At 44.2% G+C, this 9892-nt stretch overlaps 1 long non-coding RNA gene across 1 annotated transcript; it reads right to left on the reverse strand.

Moving 5' to 3' along the window:
- Positions 1-387: 387 nt before the first annotated feature.
- On the reverse strand, positions 388-9474 carry LOC119515797. The gene is made up of 3 exons (XR_005213151.1): positions 9223-9474; positions 7954-8358; positions 388-1225 (listed from the first exon to the last, which is right to left on the reverse strand). It is a non-coding gene; the product is annotated as an uncharacterized LOC119515797 (long non-coding RNA).
- Positions 9475-9892: the final 418 nt, after the last annotated feature.

The following is a 9892-nucleotide window of genomic DNA, read 5'->3' on the forward strand; positions in this document are numbered from 1 at the left end:
TTCCAGAGACCAATCAGGTTATACGCTAGGGGATCAGCATCTCAAAATTTAGAGACAGGCCTTACAATTCAGGGATAGAGTTAACTGCTGTAAGAGCTTACAATCTAGGGACTATTACAATTATTATGTCCACGTTAGGCTATGTTCTAAGATTCAATTCTGAGTTTATACATTGTAGTTAGTCCATATTGGTGAGGCATCATCCCTCTCACCATGTTTTCTCCAACACTTTTACTCCTATATATATATTTTCCTACAATTTTATAGAGTTATATTCACATACCATACATTTATCCACAGTGTACAATCAGTTGTTCATGGTATCATCATAAAGTTGTACATTTATCACCACAATCAGCACTTGAACATATTGATTACTACAAGAAAAATTGTTTTCCTTTTTTTAGCAATAAGAAAAAAATGATAAAAAGAAAAATAACATCTCATACAATACAATATACTATTAAAGACAGCAAATAACACCACTACCAAGAAAACCTGGGAAACTTTTGAGTCTGCCCCCACATCTTCTTTGACTGCTCCTGAGTGGTGCGGCCTAGCATATGTGCCCAAATTTTTGAGCCACAGGCTTGAGTTTGTTGCTAGGAGGCTCTTCCAGACTGTCTCCTTCCCTGGTTCTTTATATTAAACTTCTGGCTGCTCTGTCATTTGCTTGCATATGGAACTACCTCTTGACTGCTCTTCACCAAATCACCAATATTTTCACCAATGCCCTTGGGCATGGAGTTCTGGCCACAATCTATTACAAATGGTCAGTCCTCTCGGGCAGAGCTGCCGAGCTCTTCATACTTGTGGTTTTCCTTTCCCCCTGGACAGAAGCACTGCACCAAGGCAGAGAAGCTGGTATCAGGGGCCCACTTTCCCTGGAATGAGTTCTGCTCTCCAAGCAGGCATTGGGATGGTGGCGGCAGCCCTTGGTTTTCTTGATTTGTCCTTCCTGGCATGGAGCTGCACAGGAGGTGGTTGTAGCCCCAGTACTCTGAGCTTGCCATGCCTGGGATAGAGCTTTCACCCTCTAAGTGGGAGCTGGATGGGGGAAGGAAAAACCAGTCCTCTTGGGCTGCACTTGCCTGGAATAGAGCTTCTGCAACGTGGAGATGGGCGGAGGGGATGAAAATGCTGGCAGGACAAACTTCCTGAGTTGGAGCATTGACCCAGACGGAGAGCTCTGAGAGACGCAGTCCCTCCTCTTGGTTACAACTGCCTGGAAAAGAACACCTCGGTCAGAGCATCCGTAACATGAGGGGCGGGTCTGTAACGGAGCAGGTAATGGCTCAAATGCCACAGACCCTCTCTGTTCTTACTGATAGTTAGTAGATTTTTCCAAATGAAAGTTTATCCATTTGTTGTATGCTCTCTTGACAACTTTCAGAGAATTGAAATGATTGTGCTTTTTTTAAAATAATTTTTACCAGTTGTTTTTTTGTTTTGTTTTTGCTGGATAGAGGGTTGGCTGAGCTCCTTACTCCATTTTTCTGGAAGTCCTCAAGAGTTTTGATTAGAGATGACATAATCAACTTTTGTTTTTAAAAGTATCTCTGGCTTCTGTGTGAGGAACAGACTTTTGCAGAGAGAAGGAATCAGGGAGGCAAGTCAGAAGGTTGTGGAAGTTGATGATTTGGGCTCAGAACAGGGTGAGAGTGGTGGCTGTCAGATGTGGATATATTTTTATAGGTAAAGTCAAGAGAATTTTCTGAAAGATTGGACATGGGGATGAGGGAAAGAGAGGAGTCCAGGGAAGACTCAGAATGTCGAGGAAGCAAAGGAAAGATGGTGATAACATAAACCGAGATGGAGAAGACAAGCCTCGGAGGTAGTGGGGCTCCGGGAGCTGCTGAGGGGTGCAGAGTGGACATCCAGGTACAATCGTCTCAGTTGGAACTGGACACCGAGTCTGGAATTCTGGAGAGAGGCTGGACCTGTTCAGGATGAAACACAGCTCGTGGCTGTGTGACTCATCTTTTGGGGCCTCTGTGTCCTCCATCCAGAGTCAGAGCAGCAGACACCCCTCTTTATGCTCAATGTTATGAGTGAGGACTGTGGTGGGGGGAGAGCGCGAAGCACTGTATCCGGGCCCTGCACATAATGGGTCCTCTGTAAATGGGAGCTAATTTTAATCAAACCACCATTGTTACATCTACATTCATGCTTTCCCTCATTCAGTGAGGGCTTTGGGGGCTCACAATGGCACATAAATTAGAGCAGCAGAACAGAGGTTTGGAGTGGGTAGGAGAGGTGAGGGGAACAGGAGGGGAGGAACGGAGTGGACCCAGGAGAGGGGCTCGTTCCCGGAGCACCCATCACGGGGTCCTGAGCCAGGGCCGCAGGGGGTGAGCTCCTCGTCGGGCTCGGAGCCCGGGCCTCTCAGACCAGGACCACTCCGGGGTCTGCAGCCACCTGCTGGGGCTGAGGTAAAGCCACAGGAGAAACACAGAGCACTGTTTAATGTGAAAAACTGAAAATGAGAAATGCAAGTACCTTTATATTTTGAAAGATAAAATATTTGGCTGTAATAGAAAGTAATATGTCCAGTTCCCATGAATTTTAATAGAAATTCTCAAGTTTTGGCATAAACAAAGCAGAGAAAAATTCGGAGTAACAGAGGCATTGCATCCCCCGTCACTGCCCACACCCCATTTTGGCCCTGGGTGCCCAGTCCTCTGCAGGGGACCCTGGGGTTCCCTCCAGCTCCGAGAGCAGAGCCCTGGGCTGTGGTCTTTCTAGAGTCACTAGAGGAAAACGTGCTCCGTTCCAGGATTGACCGTGCCCGTGATTCCAAAGTAAAACCTGGGCTCAGATGTAAAACCATGTCTGTTTTTTTCTTATTCTTTATCTCCGATTGTCAGTTATGCATTTTTGTCTTCCTCATACTCTTTCTCCTCATTTCGACTGATTTTGGCACCGTTTCTTGCCATTTGCCCCTTCTAAGACCCTGTTATGTTTTAAAACCAGCAAAACTTTCCATAAGCCTCACAAGCAAATGACCACCAGCCACACGGGTCTCAATGAGCCTCACCTGAGCCAACCCGCTGGACAGACAGACATCCCCAGTGCATCCCACCCTTGTCCACCAGCAAAGTCCCACTGCCCTCCAGCCAGAACTTCCAGTTGGTCAGATGGGCACCGTGAGATGAAACCACCTGTCCCACCCCAGGTCTGGCGTCTCACAGACCCCAACTCTGAGTGAGGCAGGATTGAATGCTGGGTGGCTGTGCCAGTTTAATGTATTATGTCCCCCAAACCACCATGTTCCTTGATGCAGTCTTGTGGGGGCAGATGTATTAGTGTTGATTAGGTTGGAATCCTTTGATTGTTTCCATGGAGATTGGACTCAATCAACTGTGGGCGAGACGTTTGATTGAATAATTTCCACGGAGGTGTTACCCCGCCCATTCAGGGTGGGCCTTAATTGAGTCACTGGAGCACTTTAAAAAGAGCCACACAGGCCTAGACACAGAGCAGAGCAGATAAGAGAGGACAAAATGCCCCAAGAGGGACACTTTGGAGAATACACAGGAGCTAGGAGAGGAGCTGGGATCAGCAGACGCCAGCCACGTGCCTTCCCAGCTAGCAGAGGTTTTCCGGACACCACTGGCCTTCCTCCAGTGAAGGTACACTTGTGTTGATGCCATAGCTTGGACACTTTTATGGCCTTAAGACTGTAACTTTGTGACCAAATAAACCCCCTTTATAAAAGCCAACCTATTTCTGGTATTTTGCATAATAGGCAGCATTAGCAAACCAAAACAGTAACTACCACCCAAGTAATACAATTCTGTTTTCTCCTCAAGAGCTTTAATGTTCATTTGCTAGGGTACTTTCTCTCCTTCTGGGGGATCTAGATGTGCCCTCCAAGTGAGCATGGCTCTAAGGTTGGCCTTTGCCTGGGGTAGGCACACAAGTTTAGGCCTTTGGGGACTGAGACCCCACGCTCAGCAAGCAAGGCCCCGATCCATCTGAAACGTACCGGAGCCCTTCGAGCCCCCTCCCTGCCCACACACGGGGGTCACCATCCTCCTACACAGGCTTTATCTGGCTGTGTCTGGCTTTGCCGTCCCAAGTACCACCCTCCATCCAAGCACACGCTTTTGGATTAGATACTTTGTAGTACAAAAGTTTTTCCCACCCCTATCCGCCCCCACTTCTTAAATCAACTTATTCGAGTTTGATGCACATACAGTGAAAATCGCCCATTTAAGGTGTAGTACAGCTCCAGGAGTTTTAACAAATGTATATGCTTGTGTGACCGCCACCACACTCAAGATAACGAGTGTTTCCATCTCCCCCAGAAAGACCCCTCACGCCCCCTTGCAGGAAATAATCCCCCCTCCTGAGACAAAATCTTTTTCTCATATCGATGAGTTTTACTTTTTCTTGAATTTGGTATAAATAGAATCACAGTATACACAGAAAGAGGCGTCTGACTTCTTTCACTGAGTAAGATGTTTTGAAGTGCACCTGTGCTGTGGGGTGCGTCAGCAGTGGGTTCAGTGCTGTATCCTGGGTGGTACCCCACTGTGCGGATGCACTGCAGTTCATTGATTCATTCCCCTCTAATTGGATAATTAGATCTTCCCAGGTTGGGACTATTGTAAATCAAGTAACTATGAACACTCACGTATGTGTCTTTTTGTTGACACAATGTTTTTCTGGAGTGAACATGGAAAGTAGACCTTATCAAAATTAAAAGGTATCAATTTTATGATGCATGTCTTTTGTGTCAGATCTAAGAAATAGTCTATGCTAAGATGATAAAAATTCTCTCTTTTGCTTTCTTTCAGATGGTTGGTAATATTAGCTTTTATATTTAGGTTTATGATCAAATTTGGGTTAAATTTTACATACATTCTGTGGTAAGGGTCAAGGTTCTTTTTTTCTTTTTTCCTTATATGGATATCCTGTTTTTCCAGCACCAATTTTTGAAAGCCTCTCCTTTCCCACAGAACTCCCTTTGCACCTTGTTGCAAATCAATTGACTTTATTTGTGTGGGTCTATTCCAGACTCTCTTCTATTCCGTTGGTCTATTAGTCACTCAACGCCAATACCGTATTGTGTTGATTACTGCTTTATAATGAGTCTTGAAGTCAGTCAGTGTAAGTTTACCAAACTTGTTCTTCTGTTTTAAAGTTGTTTTGGCTATTCTAGGTCCTTCACATTTCCACATCACTTTTAGAATCAGCTTGTTAATTTTTACAAAAAAAAAAAAAAACAACAACAAAAAAACCTGGTGGATTTTTATTGGAGTTTCTTTGAATCTACAGATATATATTGAGTCTTCCAATCCATGAAAACAGCATATCTCCCCATTTATTTATGTCTTAGAAAATTTCTCCATTAAAGAGAAACCACAAAGTAGTTTTCAGTGCAATGGTCTTGCACATATCTTATTAAATTTCATGGTTTTATGCTATTGAAATAGTTTTTATTTTTCTAAATGTTTCCTAGTATATAGAAATACAATTGATTCTGTGTATTGATTCTAAGCAATCATGAAAGAAACTCAGGAGGCTTTTTTGTAAAAATTAACAATTTGTTAGGTCTAGTAGCTTTTTTTTAAGATTTCTTGGGATTTTCTAACATATACTATCACATCGTATGTGAATAAAGACAGTCTTACTTTCTTCTTTCCAACCTATGTGACTTTACTTATTTTTCTTGTCTTTTTCCCCCTAAGTCTTATAAGATGTAAGATAAGTGCGTACACCCATACATCCATACATCCATGCCTTGTTCCTGGTCTTAAGGGGAAATCTTTCAGTCTTTCATCATTAAGTGCGATTTTAGCTGGGGGGTTGTGGAAATGCCTTTGACCATGTGGAGAAGTTCCCTTCTATTCCTAGCGTGCTGAGAGTTTTTAAGAATATTGAATCATGTCAAGTGCTTTTTCTACATATGTTGAATGTTTATTCTGTTTACAAGGTGACTTATATTGCTTTGAATATTAAACCAATGTTGCATTCTATGGACAAATCCCATTTGTATATGGAATATTATCCTTTCTATATGTTGGTAGATTTGATCTGTTGCTGTTTCGTTAAGGATATTACCCTTACAGTCATGAGGAATCTGGCTCTATGGGTTTCTGTTCTTGTAGTTCTCTTGGTCTCTAAGTCTCTTGGTCTAGTTTTTGTTTATTGGTTGAGTTTTCGCTGTCATTTTTAGATTATCTATTTTTTTAAGGTCTTCTCTTATTGTTATTATTCCTCCCATCTACTAAATTTAGGATTAGTTTTCTCTTTTTATAGCTTCTTAAAGTAGAAGCCTAGAGTAGTATTCTTCTCTGTTCTACTCTGCCACTCATTTTAATGAGGTTCAATTTCACTCAAAGATTTGGGAAAATACTCTTGGTATTAAAAACATACAAGTGCACCTTTTAATAGATACAAAACTTAAGTATATTTTGAGAGAAATACAAAGGACTTCAAAAACAAGTGGTGCAAACACTGTGGGCTATTTCTTCCAGGGATGTCCTGAGCTGACTGGCCATGGTTCAGCAGAGCTGGTTGTTAAATTTTCAGGAATTTCATAAGCTGCTTACTAACCATAGCCATTAACAAAAATTAAGTTTTTGAAACTTATGATTAAGTAAATTACATAAAAAAACAAAGCTAACAATTACACAGATGCCATCTCTTCCTAATTGTTTAACTAAAATTATTTACACTTATCTGTGTTGTTGTGCTTATTTCTGTCTGTTGTATCTGTGTGGTGGAAATCCTGTCTGATGTACTCATCTCCTCCCAGCCCCATCTTCACTACTGACCGTTGGGAATTTGAAATTTGTCACAAGGAGCATTTATAATAGGGAAGTTGTTCCTTGATATATTGTTTGGTTGACTGTCAAGACTTAAGAAAGCATTGGAGAAAATGTTAATGATGCAGACTAACCTTAAATACATCGTCTGTCACTGTTACATTGTGGATAACACGAAAATAGTGAGGAAATGTACTTTCTGTATTCAAAAACTATTATCTAGTTCATCAAGGACGTTACTCATGCCATTGTCATATGAGTAAGATTTTGACATATGTCTTTGGTAGTTCATCTTTTATCTTACCAATTAATAGAAATGAAAATATCAACCAACATTCATGTTGGAATGACATGTGTTGTCAATGATATGAGCCAACTTCTTTGTTGAATCCAATGTCAATCCAGCATTCATTCACAGCCTGATTTTGTGGCACTAACGTTGGTGATAGAATTTTAAAATCTGATAGTGGATTTTGCAAGAAATGGCGAGTTACAGTTGTAGGTGTGTGGAATTTACAATAGAGTATTGCATATCTTATTTGTGAATTATTTGCTACACATCCTTTATATCAGTAAAGTTTATAATACACATATATACATAAATATGTGCATATATTTTTTCTGGAGAGCCCACTGCTCAGCATTCACCAGCACACCACAGCTCCGGCCCCACTCCAGAGCTCACGACAGCTGCCCACCCCCTGTGGTTCTAGGAGAGTTTTAGGAGAAAATAAGAGAAAGCTCAGCATTGAGATTTATAGTGCCCAGTAGGGGAAGCAGCCAGTTGTACACAGGAGTGGCATCTGCACTCCTAAAACCAGAGCAGATTGCACCATAAAAGAAGCTAAATCTCAAAGGTGGTTGCAACATGTCTAAATTCTCCAGTTTAGAAGACACTGATTTAAGTATCTAAAGGTTAGACTATGAAAATGTCCCCTTTATGAATTGACACTACCTTGAGAGGTTTTCTGAAACTTTTTTAAGAACATTACCACTGAAAAGAATCCCACAAATTAAGTTCCCTGTGGCACATTCCCTCCGGGAAGCTCCCCCTCTCCCTGGGTCCCGTGTGTCCAAGTGAGAAAGGCTGGGCCACGTGGCCTGGGAAGTGGGTGCAAAGTAAACGCTCGGGGAAAAGAGAACAGGGCAGATGTTTGGATTGGGTACCGCTCCTAACCTGGCTGACAGCCTCCCCGCGAGCCCCTGGGAAGGACGGCGGCCGTCGACTTCCATCCGCTCAGCCAACAGAAAGTGCCCGAGTCTGGGGGCACCATCTTGTGTCGGTTTGCCCAGGACTTTTCAGGTTTTAGCCCCGAAAGTTCCGTGCCCTGGTGTCTTCGTTTCCTGTTGCTGCTGTGACAAAACACCCACAGCCTGGTGGCTTAAAGCAACACAAATGCATTCTCGTGCATTTCTAAAGCTTCGAAGGCCCAAAAGGGTCTCACTGGGCCAAACCCCGGTGCCAGCCGGGCTCCTTCTGGAGGCTCGAGGGGAAGACTGTTCTGCCTCATCTGGGATCTGGCGGCCACCTGCATCCTTGCTCCATCCCCCTCCTCCATCTGCACGGCTGCACAGCGTCTTCCTGTAGGAAAGGGTTAAGTTTAGCTTTCACATAAAGGCAACATGAAATAGGGAAAATGGAAAAGGAAGGAGAGGGCCCCTGATATAAACCTGCTAAGTCTTTGTACCCTCTCAGAGAAGCCAATAACCAGTCACTGGAATAAAAAGAATGTGTGTTTAATTAAAGATGGGAACTCTCAGCAGGAAATTTAAACTGGATGAGCTCTCTCGGATAGGCTGTGCAATTTAAAATCCCAGAGGCAGGCTGGTAGCTCTGTCGGATAGGCTGCACCCGCTGGAGTATCCAGCCAATGGAGAAACAGGGGAGGGACTTGTGTGTTAGACTTAGATTATAAACATTGCTGAGTTCTATTGTTCCAGACGCCTGCCATGTTTTTGGTTGTGCGCCTGTTCTTGCAAGATAGCAAATAAATTCTTTTCTCCTCCACAGTCGTGAGCGTTTATTCTCTTGTAGATACAGCGCTCTTTCCAACATTCCGACCCCCTTTTCTGCGACTGCCCTTCCTGCCTCCCCCTTGTCAAGGACCCCTGTGATCACATTGAACAAACCTGGATAACCGCGATAATCTCCCCATCGCCGTCCTTTACTTAATCACATCTCCACACCCCCTTGCCCTGTAAGGTGACACATCACAGGTTCTGGGGATCAGGGGCCGTTGCTCAGCCCACCGCACCCAGGGAGCCCCTCAGCCTGGGCAAACAGGCGTGGTTGACCAGCCACCAGGGTCCCATCTGCTGTCCCCTTCCCCTGCTTGGCATCGTTGTCAAATTAGTGCCATCTCTCCCAGCCGGCGTGGGCAGAGGACTCAGCCTTGCCCCAGCCAGCCAGGGGGTGCGAGCTGCCGAATGGGAGAGAACTGTTTACCTTTCAGAGCTGGGTGAGGCCTGGATGATTCCACCCCAGATCCGGTCTCAGAACGAGTCTCAGCAAATGCGTCTCACTCTGCGGTGGGACCTTGCAGAAATTAATTAGCCTTTGTGGGACACAAGGGCCCCCATCAGGTGAGGATAATACACCTTATCTCTCTGCACGTGGGAGGGAGTGGGACAGGATGTGGGAAGGCACTCCAAGGTCCCCGGCACATAAAGGGCCCTTGGATTTTCATCAACTCCCCATTGTTACGTGTGTTGATTCACACACTCCTTTCATTACAAAAAGAGCTTCTCGGGTGCACAATGGCTCATAAATTAGAGCAGCAGGATGTGGGTTTGGAGTGGGGGAGAAAAGGGCTGTGCAGGAAGTGAACCCAGGCAAGGACAGGGGGTTGAGGCTGAGCACAGACCTCCCAGGGTGGGGGAGGCAGCAAATGGGGCTCTGGGCTGGCCCCTCCTGGGCCTGGGTCACTAACTCTCAGGGGCCCCTCACCTGAGAGTTAAAGAACTTGAATGTGAAAAATAGATTTATATTAAAAGATGCCTAGTTGTAAATGTGAAACATCTGTGAATTTTACTATGGAAACAAAAGCATCCAAGAACTCCACAGGCTCCAGAAGTTTCCCTCTGTTGCAGGTCGGGGAGCTTGGATAGTGACATGT

The sequence above is a fragment of the Choloepus didactylus genome, chromosome 19 (assembly GCF_015220235.1).
Source record: "Choloepus didactylus isolate mChoDid1 chromosome 19, mChoDid1.pri, whole genome shotgun sequence".
In the NCBI taxonomy this organism is placed as follows: domain Eukaryota; kingdom Metazoa; phylum Chordata; class Mammalia; order Pilosa; family Megalonychidae; genus Choloepus; species Choloepus didactylus.